Source organism: Phyllobates terribilis, unplaced genomic scaffold (assembly GCF_046119375.1).
Source record: "Phyllobates terribilis strain yellow unplaced genomic scaffold, ASM4611937v1 Scaffold_3__8_contigs__length_932513732, whole genome shotgun sequence".
Classification (NCBI taxonomy): Eukaryota; Metazoa; Chordata; class Amphibia; order Anura; family Dendrobatidae; genus Phyllobates; species Phyllobates terribilis.
Window position 1 is genome coordinate 2,763,326 of NW_027362763.1, and position 25,890 is coordinate 2,789,215.

A 25,890-nucleotide genomic window follows, 5' to 3' on the forward strand; every position below is an offset into this window, starting at 1 on the left:
AATGTCAGGGTTGGCATTGGTGTTATGCTGGTGGGTGTAGTTGCTTTTAAAACAATAGGCCATAGTTTAATTCTTGAAGAACTCATTGTTTTTTTGCATTTGGTGGTGTTTGGACTCTTTTTCACTTTCTGTGCTAAGGCTTATGCTTTTATATCTTTCTTGTTAACACTTTAGCTTCCTTAGTTGGCAAAAAGCAAAGCTAATCGAGAGAATTTGTAGGCAGAGGTGGAAAAGCTACATAACTGATTCCAAAAACTCCTCTGTCTTTAGAGTTAGTGTTAAAAATGCCAAAAATGGCAGAGGTCTTTAGGGGGAATTTGTTGCTGGTGCTGACTCTTTGTAATCTTTTTGAGCTAAGGCTCATAGTGTACTTTCTTTCTTGGTAAGAGTTTAGTTACCTTATTGGCAAAAAAGTGAAAATAATTGAGAGAATTGTAAGAATTGTTGGAAAAGCTCCATAGCTGATTCACAAGAAATCATCTTTGAGTTTTGGACAATGCTTTGCCTTGTTTTTAAACTTTTTAGTAATTGGCTCTTTCAAGACATATTCAGTCCTCCTTTTTTTAAGTAAAACTTTAGCAGATTTAACAGCCATAATCCCAAGCCAGTCAAGTTGGTTCTTGCATTGGTAGTATAGTGGTGAGCATAGCTGCTTCCCAAGCAGTTGACCCGGGTTCGATTCCCGGCCAATGCAATACTTATGTAGTTTTATTTCTGGCATATCATACATTTTACAAACTATTTTGTAATGTTAGTGCAGAAAATGTAAAAAAAAAGCTGATCCTGTAAGCATTGGTGGTATAGTGGTGAGCATAGCTGCCTTCCAAGCAGTTGACCAGGGTTCCCTTCCTGGCCAATGCAAAATATGGGTGTGTTTTTTTTTCAGGCACGTCATAATTTTTACTAACAATTTTGTAGGGTTAGTGCAGAAAATGTGAAAAAAATGCTGGGTACCTTAAGCATTTTTGGTATAGTGGTGAGCAAACCTGCCTTCCAAGCAGTTGACCTGCGATTGATTCTTGGTCAATGCAATACTTATGTGGGTTTTTTTTCCTGGCACGTCTTACTTTTTACTAATAATTTCGTATTGTTAGTGCAGAAAATGTAAGAAAAAAACGTGGCTTCTGTAAGTGTTGGTGGTATAGTGGTGGGAATCGCTGCCTTCCAAGTAGTTGACCCGAGTTTGATTCTCAGCCAACACATGAATTGTTTTTCACATTTGGTGATGCTTTTAGTCTGTTTTAATTTTTCGTGTTAAGGCTCATGCTCTTCTTTCTTCTTAGAGTTTAGCAACCACGAAAATGAGAAAAAAATTGAAGAGAATATTTCTTAGATTTTTTTCAACTGTCTCATCTAACTGATCTTCTGCTCTTCAGTTGTTGATTAAACACTTTGTAGGGTTAGTCTCCAATATGAAAGCAATGTCAGGGTTGGCATTGGTGTTATGCTGGTGGGTGTAGTTGCTTTTAAAACAATAGGCCATAGTGTAATTCTTGAAGAACTCATTGTTTTTTTGCATTTGGTGGTGTTTGGACTCTTTTTCACTTTCTGTGCTAAGGCTTATGCTTTTATTTCTTTCTTGGTAACACTTTAGCTACCTTAGTTGGCAAAAAGCAAAGCTAATTGAGAGAATTTGTAGGCAGAGGTGGAAAAGCTACATAACTGATTCCAAAAACTCCTCTGTCTTTAGAGTTAGTGTTAAAAATGCCAAAAATGGCAGAGATCTTTAGGGGGAATTTGGTGCTGCTGTTGACTCTTTGTAATCTGTTTGAGCTAAGGCTCATAGTGTACTTTCTTTCTTGGTAAGAGTTTAGTTACCTTATTGGCAAAAAAGTGAAAATAATTGAGAGAAATGTAAGAATTGGTGGAAAAGCTACATAGCTGATTCACAAGAATTCATCTTTGAGTTTTGGACAATGCTTTGCCTTGTTTTTAAACTTTTTAGTAATTGGCTCTTTCAAGACATATTCAGTCCTCCTTTTTTAAGTAAAACTTTAGCAGATTTTACAGCCAAAATCCCAAACCAGTCAAGTGGGTTCATGCATTGGTGGTATAGTGGTGAGCATAGCTGCTTCCCAAGCAGTTGACCCGGGTTCGATTTCCAGCCAAAGCAATACTTATGTAGTTTTATTTCTGGCATATCATACATTTTACAAACTATTTTGTAATGTTAGTGCAGAAAATGTAAAAAAAAAAGCTGGCCCTGTAAGCATTGGTGGTATAGAGATGAGCATAGCTGCCTTCCAAGCAGTTGACCCAGGTTCGATTCCCAGCCAATACAAAACATCGGTGTGTTTTTTTTTCAGGCACGTCATAATTTTTACTAACAATTTTGTAGGGTTAGTGCAGAAAATGTGAAAAAAATGCTGGGTACCTTAAGCATTTTTGATATAGTGGTGAGCAAACCTGCCTTCCAAGCAGTTGACCTGCGATTGATTCCTGGTCAATGCAATACTTATGTGGGTTTTTTTTTCCTGGCACGTCTTACTTTTTACTAATAATTTTTTATTGTTAGTGCAGAAAAAGTAAGAAAAAAACATGGCTTCTGTAAGTGTTGGTGGTATGGTGGTGAGCATAGCTGCCTTCCAAGCAGTTGACACGGGTTCGATTCCTGGCCAACGCATGAATTGTTTTTCACATTTGGTGATGCTTTTAGTCTGTTTTAATTTTCCGTGTTAAGGCTCATGCTTTTCTTTCTTCTTAGTGTTTAGCAACCACGAAAATGCGAAAAAAATTGAAGAGAATATTTCTTAGATTTTTTTCAACTGTCTCATCTAACTGATCTTCTGCTCTTCACTTGTTGATTAAATACTTTGTAGGGTTAGTCTCCAATACGAAAGCAATGTCAGGGTTGGCATTGGTGTTATGCTGGTGGGAGTAGTTGCTTTTAAAACAATAGGCCATAGTTTAATTCTTGAAGAACTCATTGTTTTTTTGCATTTGGTGGTGTTTGGAATCTTTTTCACTTTCTGTGCTAAGGCTTATGCTTTTATTTCTTTCTTGGTAACACTTTAGGTACCTTAGTTGGCAAAAAGCAAAGCTAATTGAGAGAATTTGTAGGCAGAGGTGGAAAAGCTACATAACTGATTCCAAAAACTCCTCTGTCTTTAGAGTTAGTGTTAAAAATGCCAAAAATGGCAGAGGTCTTTAGGGGGAATTTGTTGCTGGTGCTGACTCTTTGTAATCTTTTTGAGCTAAGGCTCATAGTGTACTTTCTTTCTTGGTAAGAGTTTAGTTACCTTATTGGCAAAAAAGTGAAAATAATTGAGAGAATTGTAAGAATTGTTGGAAAAGCTCCATAGCTGATTCACAAGAAATCATCTTTGAGTTTTGGACAATGCTTTGCCTTGTTTTTAAACTTTTTAGTAATTGGCTCTTTCAAGACATATTCAGTCCTCCTTTTTTTAAGTAAAACTTTAGCAGATTTAACAGCCATAATCCCAAGCCAGTCAAGTTGGTTCTTGCATTGGTAGTATAGTGGTGAGCATAGCTGCTTCCCAAGCAGTTGACCCGGGTTCGATTCCCGGCCAATGCAATACTTATGTAGTTTTATTTCTGGCATATCATACATTTTACAAACTATTTTGTAATGTTAGTGCAGAAAATGTAAAAAAAAAGCTGATCCTGTAAGCATTGGTGGTATAGTGGTGAGCATAGCTGCCTTCCAAGCAGTTGACCAGGGTTCCCTTCCTGGCCAATGCAAAATATGGGTGTGTTTTTTTTTCAGGCACGTCATAATTTTTACTAACAATTTTGTAGGGTTAGTGCAGAAAATGTGAAAAAAATGCTGGGTACCTTAAGCATTTTTGGTATAGTGGTGAGCAAACCTGCCTTCCAAGCAGTTGACCTGCGATTGATTCTTGGTCAATGCAATACTTATGTGGGTTTTTTTTCCTGGCACGTCTTACTTTTTACTAATAATTTCGTATTGTTAGTGCAGAAAATGTAAGAAAAAAACGTGGCTTCTGTAAGTGTTGGTGGTATAGTGGTGGGAATCGCTGCCTTCCAAGTAGTTGACCCGAGTTTGATTCTCAGCCAACACATGAATTGTTTTTCACATTTGGTGATGCTTTTAGTCTGTTTTAATTTTTCGTGTTAAGGCTCATGCTCTTCTTTCTTCTTAGAGTTTAGCAACCACGAAAATGAGAAAAAAATTGAAGAGAATATTTCTTAGATTTTTTTCAACTGTCTCATCTAACTGATCTTCTGCTCTTCAGTTGTTGATTAAACACTTTGTAGGGTTAGTCTCCAATATGAAAGCAATGTCAGGGTTGGCATTGGTGTTATGCTGGTGGGTGTAGTTGCTTTTAAAACAATAGGCCATAGTGTAATTCTTGAAGAACTCATTGTTTTTTTGCATTTGGTGGTGTTTGGACTCTTTTTCACTTTCTGTGCTAAGGCTTATGCTTTTATTTCTTTCTTGGTAACACTTTAGCTACCTTAGTTGGCAAAAAGCAAAGCTAATTGAGAGAATTTGTAGGCAGAGGTGGAAAAGCTACATAACTGATTCCAAAAACTCCTCTGTCTTTAGAGTTAGTGTTAAAAATGCCAAAAATGGCAGAGATCTTTAGGGGGAATTTGGTGCTGCTGTTGACTCTTTGTAATCTGTTTGAGCTAAGGCTCATAGTGTACTTTCTTTCTTGGTAAGAGTTTAGTTACCTTATTGGCAAAAAAGTGAAAATAATTGAGAGAAATGTAAGAATTGGTGGAAAAGCTACATAGCTGATTCACAAGAATTCATCTTTGAGTTTTGGACAATGCTTTGCCTTGTTTTTAAACTTTTTAGTAATTGGCTCTTTCAAGACATATTCAGTCCTCCTTTTTTAAGTAAAACTTTAGCAGATTTTACAGCCAAAATCCCAAACCAGTCAAGTGGGTTCATGCATTGGTGGTATAGTGGTGAGCATAGCTGCTTCCCAAGCAGTTGACCCGGGTTCGATTTCCAGCCAAAGCAATACTTATGTAGTTTTATTTCTGGCATATCATACATTTTACAAACTATTTTGTAATGTTAGTGCAGAAAATGTAAAAAAAAAAGCTGGCCCTGTAAGCATTGGTGGTATAGAGATGAGCATAGCTGCCTTCCAAGCAGTTGACCCAGGTTCGATTCCCAGCCAATACAAAACATCGGTGTGTTTTTTTTTCAGGCACGTCATAATTTTTACTAACAATTTTGTAGGGTTAGTGCAGAAAATGTGAAAAAAATGCTGGGTACCTTAAGCATTTTTGATATAGTGGTGAGCAAACCTGCCTTCCAAGCAGTTGACCTGCGATTGATTCCTGGTCAATGCAATACTTATGTGGGTTTTTTTTTCCTGGCACGTCTTACTTTTTACTAATAATTTTTTATTGTTAGTGCAGAAAAAGTAAGAAAAAAACATGGCTTCTGTAAGTGTTGGTGGTATGGTGGTGAGCATAGCTGCCTTCCAAGCAGTTGACACGGGTTCGATTCCTGGCCAACGCATGAATTGTTTTTCACATTTGGTGATGCTTTTAGTCTGTTTTAATTTTCCGTGTTAAGGCTCATGCTTTTCTTTCTTCTTAGTGTTTAGCAACCACGAAAATGCGAAAAAAATTGAAGAGAATATTTCTTAGATTTTTTTCAACTGTCTCATCTAACTGATCTTCTGCTCTTCACTTGTTGATTAAATACTTTGTAGGGTTAGTCTCCAATACGAAAGCAATGTCAGGGTTGGCATTGGTGTTATGCTGGTGGGAGTAGTTGCTTTTAAAACAATAGGCCATAGTTTAATTCTTGAAGAACTCATTGTTTTTTTGCATTTGGTGGTGTTTGGAATCTTTTTCACTTTCTGTGCTAAGGCTTATGCTTTTATTTCTTTCTTGGTAACACTTTAGGTACCTTAGTTGGCAAAAAGCAAAGCTAATTGAGAGAATTTGTAGGCAGAGGTGGAAAAGCTACATAACTGATTCCAAAAACTCCTCTGTCTTTAGAGTTAGTGTTAAAAATGCCAAAAATGGCAGAGGTCTTTAGGGGTAATTTGGTGCTGTTGCTGACTCTTTGTAATCTGTTTGAGCTAAGGCTCATAGTGTACTTTCTTTCTTGGTAAGAGTTTAGTTACCTTATTGGCAAAAAAGTGAAAATAATTGAGAGAAATGTAAGAATTGGTGGAAAAGCTCCATAGCTGATTCACAAGAATTCATCTTTGAGTTTTGGACAATGCTTTGCCTTGTTTTTAAACTTTTTAGTAATTGGCTCTTTCAAGACATATTCAGTCCTCCATTTTTAAGTAAAACTTTAGCATATTTAACAGCCAAAATCCCAAACCAGTCAAGTGGGTTCATGCATTGGTGGTATAGTGGTGAGCATAGCTGCTTCCCAAGCAGTTGACCCAGGTTCGATTTCCAGCCATTGCAATAATTATGTAGTTTTATTTCTGGCATATCATACATTTACAAACTATTTTGTAATGTTAGTGCAGAAAATGTAAAAAAAAAAAGTTGACCCTGTAAGCATTGGTGGTATAGTGGTGAGCATAGCTGCCTTCCAAGCAGTTGACCCGGGTTCATTTCCCAGCCAATACAAAACATCGGTGTTTTTTTTTTTTCAGGCACGTCATACTTTTTACTAACAATTTTGTAGGGTTAGTGCAGAAAATGTGAAAAAAATGCTGGGTACCTTAAGCATTTTTGGTATAATGGTGAGCAAACCTGCCTTCCAAGCAGTTGACCTGCGATTGATTCCTGGTCAATGCAATACTTATGTGGGGTTTTTTTTCCTGGCACGTCTTACTTTTTACTAATAATTTTGTATTGTTAGTGCAGAAAATGAAAGAAAAAAACATGGCTTCTGTAAGTGTTGGTGGTATAGTGGTGAGAATCGCTGCCTTCCAAGCAGTTGACCCGTGTTCGATTCCCGGCCAGTGCAATACTCATGTAGTTTTATTTCTGGCATATCATACATTTTAGAAACTATTTTGTAATGTTAGTGCAGAAAATGTAAAAAAAAAAGCTGACCCTGTAAGCATTGGTGGTCTAGTGGTGAGCATAGCTGCCTTCCAAGCAGTTGACCTGGGTTTCATTCCCGGCCAATACAAAACACTGGTGTTTTTTTTTTTCAGGCACGTCATACTTTTTACTAACAATTTTGTAGGGTTAGTGCAGAAAATGTGAAAAAAATGCTGGGTACCTTAAGCATTTTTGGTATAGTGGTGAGCAAACCTGCCTTCCAAGCAGTTGACCTGCGATTGATTCCTGGTCAATGCAATACTTATGTGGGTTTTTTTTTTCCTGGCACGTCTTACTTTTTACTAATAATTTTGTATTGTTAGTGCAGAAAATGTAAGAAAAAAAAATGGCTTCTGTAAGTGTTGGTGGTATAGTGGTGAGCATAGCTGCCTTCCAAGCAGTTGACCTGGGTTCGATTCCTGGCCAATGCATGAATTGTTTTTCACATTTGGTGATGCTTTTATTCTGTTTTAATTTTTCGTGTTAAGGCTCATGCTCTTCTTTCTTCTTAGAGTTTAGCAACCACGAAAATGAGAAAAAAATTGAAGAGAATATTTCTTAGATTTTTTTCAACTGTCTCATCTAACTGATCTTCTGCTCTTCAGTTGTTGATTAAATACTTTGTAGGGTTAGTCTCCAATATGAAAGCAATGTCAGGGTTGGCATTGGTGTTATGCTGGTGGGTGTAGTTGCTTTTAAAACAATAGGCCATAGTTTAATTCTTGAAGAACTCATTGTTTTTTTCCATTTGGTGGTGTTTGGAATCTTTTTCACTTTCTGTGCTAAGGCTTATGCTTTTATTTCTTTCTTGGTAACACTTTAGCTACCTTAGTGGGCAGAAAGCAAAGCTAATTGAGAGAATTTGTAGGCATAGGTGGAAAAGCTACATAACTGATTCCAAAAACTCCTCTGTCTTTAGAGTTAGTGTTAAAAATGCCAAAAATGGCAGAGGTCTTTAGGGGGAATTTGGTGCTGCTTTTGACTCTTTGTAATCTGTTTGAGCTAAGGCTCATAGTGTACTTTCTTTCTTGGTAAGAGTTTAGTTACCTTATTGCAAAAAAGTGAAAATAATTGAGAGAATTGTAAGAATTGGTGGAAAATCTCCATAGCTGATTCACAAGATTTCATCTTTGAGTTTTGGACAAAGCTTTTCCTTCTTTTTAAACTTTTAGTAATTGGCTCTTTCAAGACATATTCAGTCCTCCTTTTTCTAAGTAAAACTTTAGCAGATTTAACAGCCATAATCCCAAACCAGTCAAGTTGGTTCATGCATTGGTGGTAAAGTGGTGAGCATAGCTGCTTCCCAAGCAGTTGACCCGGATTCTATTCCCGGCCAATGCAATACTTACGTAGTTTTATTTCTGGCATATCATACATTTTACAAACTATTTTGTAATGTTAGTGCAGAAAATGTAAAAAAAAAAGCTGATCCTGTAAGTATTGGTGGTATAGTGATGAACATAGCTGCCTTCCAAGCAGTTGACCCAGGTTCGATTCCCGGCCAATGCAAAACATGGTTGTGTTTTTTTTTCAGGCACGTCATAATTTTTGCTAACAATTTTGTAGGGTTAGTGCAGAAAATGTGAAAAAAATGCTGGGTACCTTAAGCATTTTTGCTATAGTGGTGAGCAAATCTGCCTTCCAAGCAGTTGACCTGCGATTGATTCCTGGTCAATGCAATACTTATGTGGGTTTTTTTTTCCTGGCACGTCTTACGTTTTACTAATAATTTCGTATTGTTAGTGCAGAAAATGTAAGAAAAAAACATGGCTTCTGTAAGTGTTGGTGGTATAGTGGTGAGAATCGCTGCCTTCCAAATATTTGACACGAGTTTGATTCTCAGCCAACGCATGAATTGTTTTTCACATTTGGTGATGCTTTTAGTCTGTTTTAATTTTTCGTGTTAAGTCTCAGGCTCTTCTTTCTTCTTAGAGTTTAGCAACCACGAAAATGAGAAAAAAATTGAAGAGAATATTTCTTAGCTTTTTTTCAACTGTCTCATCTAACTGATCTTCTGCTCTTCAGTTGTTGATTAAACACTTTGTAGGGTTAGTCTCCAAAACGAAAGCAATGTCAGGGTTGGCATTGGTGTTATGCTGGTGGGTGTAGTTGCTTTTAAAACAATAGGCCATAGTTTAATTCTTGAAGAACTCATAGTTTTTTTGCATTTGATGGTGTTTGGAATCTTTTTCACTTTCTGTGCTAAAGCTTATGCTTTTATTTCTTTCTTGGTAAGACTTTAGCTACCTTAGTTGGCAAAAAGCAAAGCTAATTGAGAGAATTTGTAGGCAGAGGTGGAAAAGCTACATAACTGATTCCAAAAACTCCTCTGTCTTTAGAGTTAGTGTTAAAAATGCCAAAAATGGCAGAGGTCTTTAGGGGTAATTTGGTGCTGGTGCTGACTCTTTGTAATCTGTTTGAGCTAAGGCTCATAGTGTACTTTCTTTCTTGGTAAGAGTTTAGATACCTTATTGGCAAAAAAGTGAAAATAATTGAACCAGGGGAGGAGTCCTGAGGAGATAATTTGCATATTCCCACTGCATTTTGGGGTAAGTGAAGTCTCCGCGAGCTCAAAGAACATTGGATTTTGGCTGTTGGAGCTGAAAAGAGGACATCGGTAAACCAGGGGAGGAGTCCTGAGGAGATAATTTGCATATTCCCACTGCATTTTGGGGTAAGTGAAGTCTCCGCGAGCTCAAAGAACATTGGATTTTGGCTGTTGGAGCTGAAAAGAGGACATCGGTAAACCAGGGGAGGAGTCCTGAGGAGATAATTTGCATATTCCCACTGCATTTTGGGGTAAGTGAAGAGTCTCCGCGAGCTCAAAGAACATTGGATTTTGGCTGTTGGAGCTGAAAAGAGGACATCGGTAAACCAGGGGAGGAGTCCTGAGGAGATAATTTGCATATTCCCACTGCATTTTGGGGTAAGTGAAGAGTCTCTGCGAGCTCAAAGAACATTGGATTTTGGCTGTTGGAGCTGAAAAGAGGACATCGGTAAACCGCGCGCCTACCGGCGCGCGCATTTTGAAGCTTTTTTTTTAAGCTTTTTTCACTGTTTTCAGAACATTAACAATAAGAACATGGAAGAGTCCAGGAGCCATTTGGTGAGCTGCATATCCTGCTACATGTTCACAGATTTGCCAGTGGAAAAGCCAGACTTCACATGCCAGAAATGCAAGCTTGTGTCCCTGTTGGAGGAAAAGTTGCGAAATCTAGAAGAGAGGTTAACTACCTTGAAAATCATTAAGGAAGGTGAAGAGTTCTTAGACAGAGCAGAATTATCTCTTCATGATTCAGAAAGAGAAGAAATTCGAACTGCACCTGACGAAACAGAGGAATGGAAGCATGTGACCCACAGAAGCAGGAGGATCGAGAGGCAGTCAGCACCCATACTGCTCAGGAACCAGTACCAGGCTCTCACACAGGAGAACCATGAAGAAATACAGCAAGATAAGACTTTGCCAGCAATGAATAACCTTGTAAGCCCTCAGAATCCTCCTGGATGGAGAAAGAAGAATGTTGTGAAGAAAAAACGGAGAGTGGTGGTCATGGGGGATTCCCTGTTAAGAGGAACAGAGGCCGCTATCTGCAGACCAGACATAACCTCAAGAGAAATGTGCTGTCTTCCAGGAGCAAAAATTAAAGATGTGTCTGACAGGATATCAAGACTCTTCAGACCTACAGATCACTACCCATTCCTGCTAATACATGTGGGGACAAATGACACCTCAAGAAAGGACCTGGAAACCATCTGCAGTGACTTTGAAGACTTAGGCAAGAAAGTGAAAGAATTGGGAGCGCAGGTGGTCTTCTCATCCATCCTCCCAGTGGATGGCCATGGAACAATGAGGTGGAATAAGATTCTACAGGTGAACAACTGGCTACGTCGATGGTGCCGTCAACAAGGATTTGGATTTCTGGATCACGGAATGAATTACCTATACGATGGACTACTTGCTAGAGATGGGGTGCACCTTACGAAGACTGGAAAACATGTATTTGGAAGTCGCCTTGCTACACTCATCAGAAGAGCTTTAAACTAGAACAATGTGGGAAGGGAAGCAAAAGGCCAGAAAAAGCCATACAGCTGACAAATACTATTGAGATCTCTGCTACTGGAAGTGGAAAAGAAGAACAAAGACAAAAAAATCTAAATAATAAAAATATGGGAGGAAGAGAAACCAATCACAAACTAAAATGTTTTTATACAAATGCACAAAGCATGGGCAACAAACAAGGAGAATTGGAACTACTAATGCAGGAAAAGGAATATGATGTCATTGGAATCACTGAAACTTGGTGGGACGATACACATGATTGGAATAAAAGGCTAAAAGGATACAACTTATTTGCAAGAAACAGACTTGATAAACGAGGAGGAGGTGTTGCATTGTATGTTAGAAAAGCGTATATCTGCACAGAGATTGAAGCTTCAGAGACTGGGAGTTCTGTGGAAACTGTTTGGGTAAGAATACAAGGAGAGAACAACGGGAAGGACACCATTGTAGGCATTTACTACAGGCCACCTGGGCAAGCTGAAGATATGGATGAACTCTTTATGTATCAAATGACCAAGTTCTCCAAAAAATATGACGTAGTGGTCATTGGAGACTTCAACTATCCAGACATTTGTTGGGAATCTCTCTCAAGTAAAACTAACAGGTCAAGCAAATTCTTATCCTATCTTGCTGACAACTTTATCTTTCAAAAGGTAGGGGAGAAAACAAGGGGATCTGCTACTTTGGATCTAATTCTTATAAACAGGGAGGAAATGGTTGAGGAGGTAAAGGTGGCTGGGACCCTAGGAGGCAGCGATCATGCTATTATAGAATTTTGGATAACTAGAGGAGGAAGACATGTGAAGACTCAAACTTCAAGGTTAGATTTTAGAAAGGCAGATTTTAAGAGACTCAGAAAGAGAATAGGAGGGATCCAATGGCTGGATGTCCTTAAGGACAAAAATGTCCAGGAAGGATGGGAAATTTTTAAAAATGAGATTCTCAAAGCACAATCGTTAACAATCCCGAAAAGTAGGAAGAATGGGAAGCATTTAAGGAAACCAGGATGGATGAACACAGAACTTAAACACATGCTAAAAAGAAAGAAAGAAATGTTTATTAAATGGAAAGAGGGAGGCATATCTAAAGAAGATTATAATGCAGTCTGCAGATCCTGCAGGGCACGTATCAGGTTAGCTAAAGCTGACAATGAATTAAGGCTTGCAAGAGATGTCAAAAGCAATAAAAAAGGATTTTGGGGGTATGTCAAAAGTAAAAGAAAAGTCAAAGATGCTATAGGATTTTTACAGGATGAAAATGGAGAAATGGTAAGAGAGGATGTTGAGAAGGCCGAACTTTTTAATTCCTATTTTGCATCTGTTTTCTCTCAGAAAGAAAATGTAACATCAACTGATCTTCACTGTCCTTTTAAAGGAATAGAGGAATCCAAGTTATCAGTAAACAGAAAGATTGTGAGGGAATATTTAGCTAACATAAATGAGTTCAAGTCTCCAGGTCCAGATGATTTACACCCCAGAGTACTGAAGGAGATTGTAGAAGAAATTTTAGAACCACTCTCCATAATCTTTGAAAATTCTTGGAGAACAGGAGAAGTCCCAGAAGACTGGAGAAGAGCAAATGTTGTTCCTATCTTCAAAAAGGGGAAGAAGGTGGACCCAGGGAACTATAGGCCGGTGAGTCTGACTTCTATACCAGGAAAGATCTTTGAACAAATTATTAAACAACATGTATGTAAGTACATGGATAAGAATGAAGTGATTAACCAGAGTCAGCATGGGTTTGTAACTAACAAGTCATGTCAGACTAACTTAATTTCCTTCTATGACAGAATCACTGACTGGGTGGATCAGGGAAATGCTGTAGATATAGTATATCTTGACTTAAGCAAAGCATTTGACAAAGTATCTCACGTCATCCTTATTGAAAAAATGACCAAGTATGCAATGGACCAGGCAACTGTTAGGTGGATTCATAACTGGCTTAGTGATCGGACTCAAAGGGTGGTTGTAAATGGCTTCACATCCAGCTGGATGAATGTCTCAAGTGGGGTACCACAGGGCTCCGTCCTGGGACCTGTATTGTTCAACATCTTTATCAATGATTTAGATGAAGGAATTGAGGGTAAACTGATTAAATTTGCTGATGACACAAAGCTAGGAGGGATAGCTAATACTAGAGAAGAGAGAGAGAGGATTCAAAAAGACCTAAATAAACTGGAGCAGTGGGCAGCAACCAACAGAATGGTTTTTAACAGGGAAAAATGCAAAGTACTACATCTGGGCAATAAAAATGAAAAAAGCATATACAGAATGGGAGGAATAGAGCTAAGCAACAGTACATGTGAAAAAGACTTAGGTATACTAATAGATCATAGACTGAACATGAGTCAACAGTGTGATGCAGCAGCAAAAAAGGCAAATACAATTCTGGGATGTATTAACAGAAGCATACAGTCTAGATCACGTGAAGTCATTATCGGTCTTTACTCCTCTTTGGTCAGACCTCATCTGGAATACTGTGTACAGTTTTGGGCACCACATTTTAAAAAAGACATAGACAAACTGGAGCAAGTTCAGAGAAGAGCGACCAGAATGGTGACTGGTCTGCAAACCATGTCCTATGAGGAACGGTTGCAGGATTTGGGAATGTTTAGCTTGCAAAAGAGAAGACTGAGAGGAGACTTAATAGCTGTCTACAAATATGTCAAGGGCTGTCACATTGTAGAAGGATCATCTTTATTCTCATTTGCACAAGGAAAGACTAGAAGCAATGGGATGAAACTAAATGGGAGGAGACACAGATTAGATATTAGAAAAAACTTTTTGACAGTTAGGGTGATTAATGAGTGGAACAGGCTGCCACGAGAGGTGGTGAGTTCCCCTTCAATGGACGTCTTCAAACAGAGGCTGGACAGACATCTGTCTGAGATGATCTAGTGAATCCTGCTTTGAGCAGGGGGTTGGACCAGATGACCCAGGAGGTCCCTTCCAACTCTACCATTCTATGATTCTATGATTCTATGATTCTATGAGAGAAATGTAAGAATTGGTGGAAAAGCTACATAGCTGATTCACAAGAATTCATCTTTGAGTTTTGGACAATGCTTTGCCTTGTTTTTAAACTTTTTAGTAATTGGCTCTTTCAAGACATATTCAGTCCTCCTTTTTTAAGTAAAACTTTAGCAGATTTAACAGCCAAAATCCCAAACCAGTCAAGTGGGTTCATGCATTGGTGGTATAGTGGTGAGCATAGCTGCTTCCCAAGCAGTTGACCCGGGTTCAATTTCCAGCCAATGCAATACTTATGTAGTTTTATTTCTGGCATATCATACATTTTACAAACTATTTTGTAATGTTAGTGCAGAAAATGTAAAAAAAAAAGCTGACCCTGTAAGCATTGGTGGTATAGTGGTGAGCATAGCTGCCTTCCAAGCAGTTGACCCTGGTTCAATTCCTGGCCAATACAAAACATTTGTGTGTTTTTTTTTCAGGCACGTCATACTTTTTACTAACAATTTTGTAGGGTTAGTGCAGAAAATGTGAAAAAAATGCTGGGTACCTTAAGCATTTTTGGTATAGTGGTGAGCAAACCTGCCTTCCAAGCAGTTGACCTGCGATTGATTCCTGGTCAATGCAATACTTATGTGGGGTTTTTTTTCCTGGCACGTCTTACTTTTTACTAATAATTTCGTATTGTTAGTGCAGAAAATGTAAGAAAAAAAGATGGCTACTGTAAGTGTTGGTGGTATAGTGGTGAGAATCTCTGCCTTCCAAGTAGTTGACCCGAATTTGATTCTCAGCCAACGCATGAATTGTTTTTCACATTTGGTGATGCTTTTAGTCTGTTTTAATTTTTCATGTTAAGTCTCAGGCTCTTCTTTCTTCTTAGAGTTTAGCAACCACGAAAATGAGAAAAAAATTGAAGAGAATATTTCTTAGCTTTTTTTCAACTGTCTCATCTAACTGATCTTCTGCTCTTCAGTTGTTGATTAAACACTTTGTAGGGTTAGTCTCCAATATGAAAGCAATGTCAGGGTTGGCATTGGTGTTATGCTGGTGGGTGTAGTTGCTTTTAAAACAATAGGCCATAGTTTAATTCTTGAAGAACTCATTGTTTTTTTGCATTTGGTGGTGTTTGGACTCTTTTTCACTTTCTGTGCTAAGGCTTATGCTTTTATTTCTTTCTTGGTAACACTTTAGCTACCTTAGTTGGCAAAAAGCAAAGCTAATTGAGAGAATTTGTAGGCAGAGGTGGAAAAGCTACATAACTGATTCCAAAAACTCCTCTGTCTTTAGAGTTAGTGTTAAAAATGCCAAAAATGGCAGAGGTCTTTAGGGGTAATTTGGTGCTGGTGCTGACTCTTTGTAATCTTTTTAAGCTAAGGCTCATAGTGTACTTTCTTTCTTGGTAAGAGTTTAGTTACGTTATTGGCAAAAAAGTGAAAATAATTGAGAGAATTGTAAGAATTGGTGGAAAAGCTCCCTAGCTGATTCACAAGAATTCATCTTTGAGTTTTGGACAATGCTTTGCCTTGTTTTTAAACTTTTTAGTAATTGGCTCTTTCAAGACATATTCAGTCCTCCTTTTTTTAAGTAAAACTTTAGCAGATTTAACAGCCATAATCCCAAACCAGTCAAGTTGGTTCATGCATTGGTAGTATAGTGGTGAGCATAGCTGCTTCCCAAGCAGTTGACCCCGGTTAGATTCCCGGCCAATGCAATACTTATGTAGTTTTATTTCTGGCATATCATACATTTTACAAACTATTTTGTAATGTTAGTGCAGAAAATGTAAAAAAAAAAGCTGACCCTGTAAGCATTGGTGGTATAGTGGTGAGCAAAGCTTCCTTCCAAGCAGTTGACCCGGGTTCAATTCCCGGCCAATACAAAACATGGGTGTATTCTTTTTTTCAGGCACGTCATACTTTTTACTAACAATTTTGTAGGGTTAGTGCAGAAAATGTGAAAAAAAATGCTGGGTACCTTAAGCATTTTTGGTATAGTGGTGAGCAAACCTGCCTTCCAAGCAGTTGACCTGCGATTGATTCCTGGTCAATGCAATACTTATGTGGGATTTTTTTTACTGGCACGTCTTACTTTTTACTAATAATTTCGTATTGTTAGTGCAGAAAATGTAAGAAAAAAAGATGGATTCTGTAAGTGTTGGTGGTATAGTGGTGAGAATCGCTGCCTTCCAAGTAGTTGACCCGAGTTTGATTCTCAGCCAACGCATGAATTGTTTTTCACATTTGGTGATGCTTTTAGTCTGTTTTAATTTTTCGTGTTAAGTCTCAGGCTCTTCTTTCTTCTTAGAGTTTAGCAACCACGAAAATGAGAAAAAAATTGAAGAGAATATTTCTTAGCTTTTTTTCAACTGTCTCATCTAACTGATCTTCTGCTCTTCAGTTGTTGATTAAACACTTTGTAGGGTTAGTCTCCAATATGAAAGCAATGTCAGGGTTGGCATTGGTGTTATGCTGGTGGGTGTAGTTGCTTTTAAAACAATAGGCCATAGTTTAATTCTTGAAGAACTCATTGTTTTTTTGCATTTGGTGGTGTTTGGACTCTTTTTCACTTTCTGTGCTAAGGCTTATGCTTTTATTTCTTTCTTGGTAACACTTTAGCTACCTTAGTTGGCAAAAAGCAAAGCTAATTGAGAGAATTTGTAGGCAGAGGTGGAAAAGCTACATAACCGATTCCAAAAACTCCTCTGTCTTTAGAGTTAGTGTTAAAAATGCCAAAAATGGCAGAGGTCTTTAGGGGTAATTTGGTGCTGGTGCTGACTCTTTGTAATCTTTTTGAGCTAAGGCTCATAGTGTACTTTCTTTCTTGGTAAGAGTTTAGTTACCTTATTGGCAAAAAAGTGAAAATAATTGAGAGAATTGTAAGAATTGGTGGAAAAGCTCCATAGCTGATTCACAAGAATTCATCTTTGAGTTTTGGACAATGCTTGCCTTGTTTTTAAACTTTTTAGTAATTGGCTCTTTCAAGACATATTCAGTCCTCCTTTTTTAAGTGAAACTTTAGCAGATTTAACAGCCATAGTTCCAAACCAGTCAAGTTGGTTCATGCATTGGTGGTATAGTGATGAGTTATAGCTGCTTCCCAAGCAGTTGACCTGGGCTCGATTCCTGGCCAATGCAATACTTATGTAGTTTTATTTCTGGCATATCATACATTTTACAAACTATTTTGTAATGTTAGTGCAGAAAATGTAAAAAAAAAAGCTGATCCTGTAAGCATTGGTGGTATAGTAGTGAGCATAGCTGCCTTCCAAGCAGTTGACCCGGGTTCGATTCCTGGGCAATACAAAACATCGGTGTTTTTTTTTTTCAGGCACGTCATACTTTTTACTAACAATTTTGTAGGGTTAGTGCAGTAAATGTGAAAAAAATGCTGGGTACCTTAAGCATTTTTGTATAGTGGTGAGCACAGCTGCCTTCCAAGCAGTTGACCAGGGTTCGATTCCTGGCCAACGCATGAATTGTTTTTAACATTTGGTGATGCTTTTAGTCTGTTTTAATTTTTCGTGTTAAGGCTCATGCTCTTCTTTCTTCTTAGAGTTTAGCAACCACGAAAATGAGAAAAAAATTGAAGAGAATATTTCTTAGCTTTTTTTCAACTGTCTCATCTAACTGATCTTCTGCTCTTCAGTTGTTGATTAAATACTTTATAGGGTTAGTCTCCAATACGAAAACAATGTCAGGGTTGGCATTGGTGTTATGCTGTTTGGTGTAGTTGCTTTTAAAACAATAGGCCATAGTTTAATTCTTGAAGAACTCATTGTTTTTTTGCATTTGGTAGTGTTTGGAATCTTTTTCACTTTCTGTGCTAAGGCTTATGCTTTTATTTCTTTCTTGGTAACACTTTAGCTACCTTAGTCGGCAGAAAGCAAAGCTAATTGAGAGAATTTGTAGGCAGAGGTGGAAAAGCTACATAACTGATTCCAAAAACTCCTCTGTCTTTAGAGTTAGTGTTTAAAATGCCAAAAATGGCAGAGGTCTTTAGGGGGAATTTGGTGCTGCTGTTGACTCTTTGTAATCTGTTTGAGCTAAGGCTCATAGTGCACTTTCTTTCTTGGTAAGAGTTTAGTTACCTTATTGGCAAAAAAGTGAAAATAATTGAGAGAAATGTAAGAATTGGTGGAAAAGCTTCATAGCTGATTCACAAGAATTCATCTTTGAGTTTTGGACAATGCTTTGCCTTGTTTTTAAACTTTTTAGTAATTGGCTCTTTCAAGACATATTCAGTCCTCCTTTTTTAAGTGAAACTTTAGCAGATTTAACAGCCAAAATCCCAAACCAGTCAAGTGGGTTCATGTATTGGTGGTATAGTGGTGAGCATAGCTGCTTCCCAAGCAGTTGACCCAGGTTCAATTTCCAGCCAATGCAATACTTATGTAGTTTTATTTCTGGCATATCATACATTTTACAAACTATTTTGTAATGTTAGTGCAGAAAATGTAAAAAAAAAAGCTGACCCTGTAAGCATTGGTGGTATAGTGGTGAGCATAGCTGCCTTCCAAGCAGTTGACCCAGGTTCAATTCCCGGCCAATACAAAACATCAGTGTTTTTTTTTTTCAGGCACGTCATACATTTTACTAACAATTTTGTAGAGTTAGTGCAGAAAATGTGAAAAAAATGCTGGATACCTTAAGCATTTTTGGTATAGTGGTGAGCAAACCTGCCTTCCAAGCAGTTGACCTGCGATTGATTCCTGGTCAATGCAATACTTATGTGGGGTTTTTTTTCCTGGCACGTCTTACTTTTTACTAATAATTTCGTATTGTTAGTGCAGAAAATGTAAGAAAAAAACATGGCTTCTGTAAGTGTTGGTGGTATAGTGGTGAGAATCGCTGCCTTCCAAGTAGTTGACCCGAGTTCGATTCTCAGCCAACGCATGAATTGTTTTTCACATTTGGTGATGCTTTTAGTCTGTTTTAATTTTTCGTGTTAAGTCTCAGGCTCTTCTTCTTAGAGTTTAGCAACCACGAAAATGAGAAAAAAATTGAAGAGAATATTTCTTAGCTTTTTTTCAACTGTCTCATCTAACTGATCTTCTGCTCTTCAGTTGTTGATTAAACACTTTGTAGGGTTAGTCTCCAATACGAAAGCAATGTCAGGGTTGGCATTGGTGTTATGCTGGTGGGTGTAGTTGCTTTTAAAACAATAGGCCATAGTTTAATTCTTGAAGAACTCATTGTTTTTTTGCATTTGGTGGTGTTTGGACTCTTTTTCACTTTCTGTGCTAAGGCTTATGCTTTTATTTCTTTCTTGGTAACACTTTAGCTACCTTAGTTGGCAAAAAGCAAAGCTAATTGAGAGAATTTGTAGGCAGAGGTGGAAAAGCTACATAACTGATTCCAAAAACTCCTCTGTCTTTAGAGTTAGTGTTAAAAATGCCAAAAATGGCAGAGGTCTTTAGGGGTAATTTGGTGCTGGTGCTGACTGTTTGTAATCTTTTTGAGCTAAGGCTCATAGTGTACTTTCTTTCTTGGTAAGAGTTTAGTTACCTTATTAGCAAAAAAGTGAAAATAATTGAGAGAATTGTAATAATTGGTGGAAAAGCTCCATAGCTGATTCACAAGAATTTATCTTTGAGTTTTGGACAATGCTTTTCCTTGTTTCTAAACTTTTTAGTAATTGGCTCTTTCAAGACATATTCAGTCCTCCTTTTTTTAAGTAAAACTTTAGCAGATTTAACAGCCATAATTCCAAACCAGTCAAGTTGGTTCATGCATTGGTGGTATAGTGGTGAGCATAGCTGCTTCCCAAGCAGTTGACCTGGATTCGAATCCCGGCCAATGCAATACTTATGTAGTTTTATTTCTGGCATATCATACATTTTACAAACTATTTTGTAATGTTAGTGCAGAAAATGTAAAAAAAAAAGCTGAACCTGTAAGCATTGGTGGTATAGTGGTGAGCATAGCTGCATTCCAAGCAGTTGACCCGTGTTCAATTCCCAGCCAATACAAAACATCGGTGTTTTTTTTTTTCAGGCACGTCATACTTTTTACTAACAATTTTGTAGGGTTAGTGCAGAAAATGTGAAAAAAATGCTGGGTACCTTAAGCATTTTTGGTATAGTGGTGAGCAAACCTGCCTTCCAAGCAGTTGACCTGCGATTGATTCCTGGTCAATGCAATACTTATGCGGGGTTTTTTTTCCTGGCACGTCTTACTTTTTACTAATAATTTCGTATTGTTAGTGCAAAAATGTAAGAAAAAAACATGGCTTCTGTAAGTGTTGGTGGTATAGTGGTGAGCATAGCTGCCTTCCAAACAGTTGACCCGGGTTCAATTCCTGGCCAACGCATGAATTGTTTTTCACATTTGGTGATGCTTTTAGTCTGTTTTAATTTTTCGTGTTAAGGCTCATGCTCTTCTTTCTTCTTAGAGTTTAGCAAACACGAAAATGAGAAAAAAATTGAAGAGAATATTTCTTAGATTTTTTCAACTGTCTCATCTAACTGATCTTCTGCTCTTCAGTTGTTGATTAAATACTTTGTAGGGTTAGTCTCCAATACGAAAGCAATGTGAGGGTTGGCATTGGTGTTATGCTGGTGGGTGTAGTTGCTTTTAAAACAATAGGCCATAGTTTAATTCTTGAAGAACTCATTGTTTTTTTGCATTTGGTGGTGTTTGGAATCTTTTTCACTTTCTGTGCTAAGGCTTATGCTTTTATTTCTTTCTTGGTAACACTTTAGCTACCTTAGTGGGCAGAAAGCAAAGCTAATTGAGAGAATTTGTAGGCAGAGGTGGAAAAGCTACATAACTGATTCCAAAAACTCCTCTGTCTTTAGAGTTAGTGTTAAAAATGCCAAAAATGGCAGAGGTCTTTAGGGGGAATTTGGTGCTGCTTTTGACTCTTTGTAATCTGTTTGAGCTAAGGCTCATAGTGTACTTTCTTTCTTGGTAAGAGTTTAGTTACCTTATTGCAAAAAAGTGAAAATAATTGAGAGAATTGTAAGAATTGGTGGAAAAGCTCCATAGCTGATTCACAAGAATTCATCTTTGAGTTTTGGACAAAGCTTTTCCTTGTTTTTAAACTTTTTAGTAATTGGCTCTTTCAAGACATATTCAGTCCTCCTTTTTTTAAGTAAAACTTTAGCAGATTTAACAGCCATAATCCCAAACCAGTCAAGTTGGTTCATGCATTGGTGGTATAGTGGTGAGCATAGCTGCTTCCCAAGCAGTTGACCCTGATTCTATTCCCGGCCAATGCAATACTTATGTAGTTTTATTTCTGGCATATCATACATTTTACAAACTATTTTGTAATGTTAGTGCAGAAAATGTATAAAAAAAAAGCTGATCCTGTAAACATTGGTGGTATAGTGGTGAGCATATCTGCCTTCCAAGCAGTTGACCCGGGTTCGATTCCCGGCCAATGCAAAACATGGGTGTGTTTTTTATTCAGGCACGTCATAATTTTTACTAACAATTTTGTAGGGTTAGTGCAGAAAATGTGAAAAAAATGCTGGGTACCTTAAGCATTTTTGGTATAGTGGTGAGCAAACCTGCCTTCCAAGCAGTTGACCTGCGATTGATTCCTGGTCAATGCAATACTTATGTGGGTTTTTTTTTTCCTGGCACGTCTTACTTTTTACTAATAATTTTGTATTGTTAGTGCAGAAAATGTAAGAAAAAAACATGGCTTCTGTAAGTGTTGGTGGTATAGTGGTGAGCATAGCTGCCTTCCAAGCTGTTGACCCAGGTTCGATTCCTGGCCAACGCATGAATTGTTTTTGACATTTGGTGATGCTTTTAGTCTGTTTTAATTTTTCGTGTTAAGGCTCATGCTCTTCTTTCTTCTTAGAGTTTAGCAACCACGAAAATGAGAAAAAAATTGAAGAGAATATTTCTTAGATTTTTTTCAACTGTCTCATCTAACTGATCTTCTGCTCTTCAGTTGTTGATTAAATACTTTGTAGGGTTAGTCTCCAATACGAAAGCAATGTCAGGGTGGGCATTGGTGTTATGCTGGTGGGTGTAGTTGCTTTTAAAACAATAGGCTATAGTTTAATTCTTGAAGAACTCATTGTTTTTTTGCATTTGGTGGTGTTTGGAATCTTTTTCACTTTCTGTGCTAAGGCTTATGCTTTTATTTCTTTCTTGGTAACACTTTAGCTACCTTAGTGGGCAGAAAGCAAAGCTAATTGAGAGAATTTGTAGGCAGAGGTGGAAAAGCTACATAACTGATTCCAAAAACTCCTCTGTCTTTAGAGTTAGTGTTAAAAATGCCAAAAGTGGCAGAGGTCTTTAGGGGTAATTTGGTGCTGGTGCTGACTCTTTGTAATCTTTTTGAGCTAAGGCTCATAGTGTACTTTCTTTCTTGGTAAGAGTTTAGTTACCTTATTGGCAAAAAAGTGAAAATAATTGAGAGAATTGTAAGAATTGTTGGAAAAGCTCCGTAGCTGATTCACAAGAATTCATCTTTGAGTTTTGGACAATGCTTTGCCTTGTTTTTAAACTTTTTAGTAATTGGCTCTTTCAAGACATATTCAGTCCTCCTTTTTTTAGTAAAACTTTGGCAGATTTAACAGCCAAAATCCCAAACCAGTCAAGTTGGTTCATGCATTGGTGGTATAGTGGTGAGCATAGCTGCTTCCCAAGCAGTTGATCCGGGTTCAATTTCCAGCCAATGCAATACTTATGTAGTTTTATTTCTGGCATATCATACATTTTACAAACTATTTTGTAATGTTAGTGCAGAAAATGTAAAAAAAAAAGCTGACCCTGTAAGCATTGGTGGTATAGTGGTGAGCATAGCTGTCTTCCAAGCAGTTGACCCGGGTTCAATTCCTGGCCAATATAAAACATCGGTGTTTTTTTTTTTTCAGGCACGTCATACTTTTTACTAACAATTTTGTAGGGTTAGTGCAGAAAATGTGAAAAAAATGCTGGGTACCTTAAGCATTTTTGGTATAGTGGTGAGCAAACCTGCCTTCCAAGCAGTTGACCTGCGATTGATTCCTGGTCAATGCAATACTTATGTGGGTTTTTTTTTCCTGGCACGTCTTACGTTTTACTAATAATTTCGTATTGTTAGTGCAGAAAATGTAAGAAAAAAACATGGCTTCTGTAAGTGTTGGTGGTATCGTGGTGAGGATCGCTGCCTTCCAAATATTTGACACGAGTTTGATTCTCAGCCAACGCATGAATTGTTTTTCACATTTGGTGATGCTTTTAGTCTGTTTTAATTTTTCGTGTTAAGTCTCAGGCTCTTCTTTCTTCTTAGAGTTTAGCAACCACGAAAATGAGAAAAAAATTGAAGAGAATATTTCTTAACTTTTTTTCAACTGTCTCATCTAACTGATCTTCTGCTCTTCAGTTGTTGATTAAACACTTTGTAGGGTTAGTCTCCAAAACGAAAGCAATGTCAGGGTTGGCATTGGTGTTATGCTGGTGGGTGTAGTTGCTTTTAAAACAATAGGCCATAGTTTAATTCTTGAAGAACTCATAGTTTTTTTGCATTTGGTGGTGTTTGGAATCTTTTTCACTTTCTGTGCTAAAGCTTATGCTTTTATTTCTTTCTTGGTAAGACTTTAGCTACCTTAGTTGGCAAAAAGCAAAGCTAATTGAGAGAATTTGTAGGCAGAGGTGGAAAAGCTACATAACTGATTCCAAAAACTCCTCTGTCTTTAGAGTTAGTGTTAAAAATGCCAAAAATGGCAGAGGTCTTTAGGGGTAATTTGGTGCTGGTGCTGACTCTTTGTAATCTGTTTGAACTAAGGCTCATAGTGTACTTTCTTTCTTGGTAAGAGTTTAGATACCTTATTGGCAAAAAAGTGAAAATAATTGAGAGAAATGTAAGAATTGGTGGAAAAGCTACATAGCTGATTCACAAGAATTCATCTTTGAGTTTTGGACAATGCTTGCCTTGTTTTTAAACTTTTTAGTAATTGGCTCTTTCAAGACATATTCAGTCCTCCTTTTTTAAGTGAAACTTTAGCAGATTTAACAGCCATAGTTCCAAACCAGTCAAGTTGGTTCATGCATTGGTGGTATAGTGGTGAGCATAGCTGCTTCCCAAGCAGTTGACTCGGGTTCGATTCCCAGCCAATGCAATACTTATGTAGTTTTATTTCTGGCATATCATACATTTTACAAACTATTTTGTTATGTTAGTGCAGAAAATGTAAAAAAAAAAGCTGACCCTGTAAGCAATGGTGGTATAGTGGTGAGCATAGCTGCCTTCCAAGCAATTGACCTGGGTTCAATTCCCAGCCAATACAAAACATCGGTGTTTTTTTTTTTCAGGCACGTCATACTTTTTACTAACAATTTTGTAGGGTTAGTGCAGAAAATGTGAAAAAAATGCTGGGTACCTTAAGCATTTTTGGTATAGTGGTGAGCAAACCTGCCTTCCAAGCAGTTGACCTGCGATTGATTCCTGGTCAATGCAATACTTATGCGGGGTTTTTTTTCCTGGCACGTCTTACTTTTTACTAATAATTTCGTATTGTTAGTGCAGAAAATGTAAGAAAAAAACATGGCTTCTGTAAGTGTTGGTGGTATAGTGGTGAGAATCGCTGCCTTCCAAGCAGTTGACCCGGGTTCGATTTCTGGCCAACGCATGAATTGTTTTTCACATTTGGTGATGCTTTTAGTCTGTTTTAATTTTTCGTGTTAAGGCTCATGCTCTTCTTTCTTCTTAGAGTTTAGCAACCACGAAAATGAGAAAAAAATTGAAGAGAATATTTCTTAGCTTTTTTTCAACTGTCTCATCTAACTGATCTTCTGCTCTTCAGTTGTTGATTAAACACTTTGTAGGGTTAGTCTCCAATACGAAAGCAATGTCAGGGTTGCCATAGGTGTTATGCTGGTGGGTGTAGTTGCTTTTAAAACAATAGGCCATAGATTAATTCATTGAAGAACTCATTGTTTTTTTGCATTTGGTGGTGTTTGGAATCTTTTTCACTTTCTGTGCTAAGGCTTATGCTTTTATTTCTTTCTTGGTAACACTTTAGCTACCTTAGTGGGCAGAAATCAAAGCTTATTGAGAGAATTTGTAGGCAGAGGTGGAAAAGATACATAACTGATTCCAAAAACTCCTCTGTCTTTAGAGTTAGTGTTAAAAATGCCAAAAATGGCAGAGGTCTTTAGGGGGAATTTGGTGCTGGTGCTGACTCTTTGTAATCTTTTTGAGCTAAGGCTCATAGTGTACTTTCTTTCTTGGTAAGAGTTTAGTTACCTTATTGGCAAAAAAGTGAAAATAATTGAGAGAATTGTAAGAATTGGTGGAAAAGCTCCATAGCTGATTCACAAGAATTCATCTTTGAGTTTTGGACAATGCTTTGCCTTGTTTTTAAACTTTTTAGTATTTGGCTCCTTCAAGGCATATTCAGTCCTCCTTTTTTTAAGTAAAACTTTAGCAGATTTAACAGCCATAATCCCAAACCAGTCAAGTTGGTTCATGCATTGGTGGTATAGTGGTGAGCATAGCTGCTTCCCAAGCAGTTGACCCGGGTTCGATTCCCAGCCAATGCAATACTTATGTAGTTTTATTTCTGGCATATCATACATTTTACAAACTATTTTGTAATGTTAGTGCAGAAAATGTAAAAAAAAAAGCTGACCCTGTAAGCATTGGTGGTATAGTGGTGAGCATAGCTGCCTTCCAAGCAGTTGACCTGGGTTCAATTCCCAGCCAATACAAAACATCGGTGTTTTTTTTTTTCAGGCACGTCATACTTTTTACTAACAATTTTGTAGGGTTAGTGCAGAAAATGTGAAAAAAATGCTGGGTACCTTAAGCATTTTTGGTATAGTGGTGAGCAAACCTGCATTCCAAGCAGTTGACCTGCGATTGATTCCTGGTCAATGCAATAATTATGTGGGTTTTTTTTTCCTGGCACGTCTTACTTTTTACTAATAATTTCGTATTGTTAGTGCAGAA

The 25,890-nt window shown here is 37.6% G+C and overlaps 5 non-coding genes across 5 annotated transcripts; all 5 read left to right on the top strand.

The window, feature by feature from the left end:
- Positions 1 to 622: 622 nt before the first annotated feature.
- On the top strand, positions 623 to 694 carry TRNAG-CCC (transfer RNA glycine (anticodon CCC)). The gene has a single exon. It is a non-coding gene; the product is annotated as a tRNA-Gly (tRNA).
- A 2,769-nt stretch (positions 695 to 3,463) lies between these two features.
- Positions 3,464 to 3,535, top strand: TRNAG-CCC (transfer RNA glycine (anticodon CCC)). The gene has a single exon. It is a non-coding gene; the product is annotated as a tRNA-Gly (tRNA).
- A 16,188-nt stretch (positions 3,536 to 19,723) lies between these two features.
- Positions 19,724 to 19,795, top strand: TRNAG-CCC (transfer RNA glycine (anticodon CCC)). Its single transcript has one exon. It is a non-coding gene; the product is annotated as a tRNA-Gly (tRNA).
- A 5,614-nt stretch (positions 19,796 to 25,409) lies between these two features.
- TRNAG-CCC (transfer RNA glycine (anticodon CCC)) lies at positions 25,410 to 25,481 on the top strand. Its single transcript has one exon. It is a non-coding gene; the product is annotated as a tRNA-Gly (tRNA).
- Positions 25,482 to 25,577: 96 nt separating this feature from the next.
- Positions 25,578 to 25,649, top strand: TRNAG-UCC (transfer RNA glycine (anticodon UCC)). The gene has a single exon. It is a non-coding gene; the product is annotated as a tRNA-Gly (tRNA).
- The last annotated feature ends 241 nt before the right edge of the window (positions 25,650 to 25,890 follow it).